Source organism: Tachyglossus aculeatus, chromosome 5 (assembly GCF_015852505.1).
Source record: "Tachyglossus aculeatus isolate mTacAcu1 chromosome 5, mTacAcu1.pri, whole genome shotgun sequence".
In the NCBI taxonomy this organism is placed as follows: domain Eukaryota; kingdom Metazoa; phylum Chordata; class Mammalia; order Monotremata; family Tachyglossidae; genus Tachyglossus; species Tachyglossus aculeatus.
In genome coordinates this window covers 73,854,097-73,854,970 of record NC_052070.1, presented here as the reverse complement: position 1 = coordinate 73,854,970, position 874 = coordinate 73,854,097, and positions in this window count along the sequence as shown.

The window sequence follows — 874 nt, the reverse complement described above, 5'->3', positions numbered from 1 at the left end:
AGGTTTGCCATTCCCTGGCTGGCTCCAACCCGGGGCACAGGACTGTGGAACTTCCTCTGGACAGATCTATTCTCCAGCCTCACCTCCTGCAAGGGAAAATTCCAGGCAGCTGCAACTCCCCCAGTCTCCTCCATGTTGGCAAGCCAGAGTCCCTCTTGGAGAAGAGAATGCCAAGGAGCAGCCCGGTGGCCTCAGAAGAGCTCAGACCTCCTATTAGTTTGAAAACACAGGCCTCCAAAAGCCCAGCCTCCCCACTTCAAATTCAAATGAGAAGTTCTTAACTTCCAGCCAGCTCAGGCTGCTGGACCATGCTCATCCCAGAGCAGGCACCTGTGGCACCCATCCTGTTGACAGCCCAGGGATATTGGCTCCCATGGCAGAGCCACAACCCAGCCGTCACTTCCTGGATAAACACCCAGGTTCCTCTATGAGCCTGCTCCCATTGTCCCCATTTAAATGAATGATTAATAGATATAGCTACATTCTTTAATAACTCATTATGAAGGGTGCCAAGAAAGGCATTAGTAATAAATTCTGAACAGCTGAAGCTGTAACAAGCTGTTCTCGTGACTGATCTCCTAAAAGGCGGATCCCATGAGCCCTGCCCAATGCCTGCTCTGTGCTGGAAAATGCCACAGTATGTTTCCCTTGGTGGTGGCAGCAACTAGAGGTGCCCCTGGTCCCTGGTCACTTCCCAGAGGGGCGTCAGTCATCTCCAGGTACAGCAGCCCACTACCTCCGGCACCCCCAGAGGCACCACCAGCTCTCTGCCAACCTCGGTTGGGGCATAGCATGGCCCGGAACCAAGAGAGCCAGACCACTTCACAAGAGTAGTAGTAATCCCATAACTGTACAGAGTGCTTTTCTTTCTTTC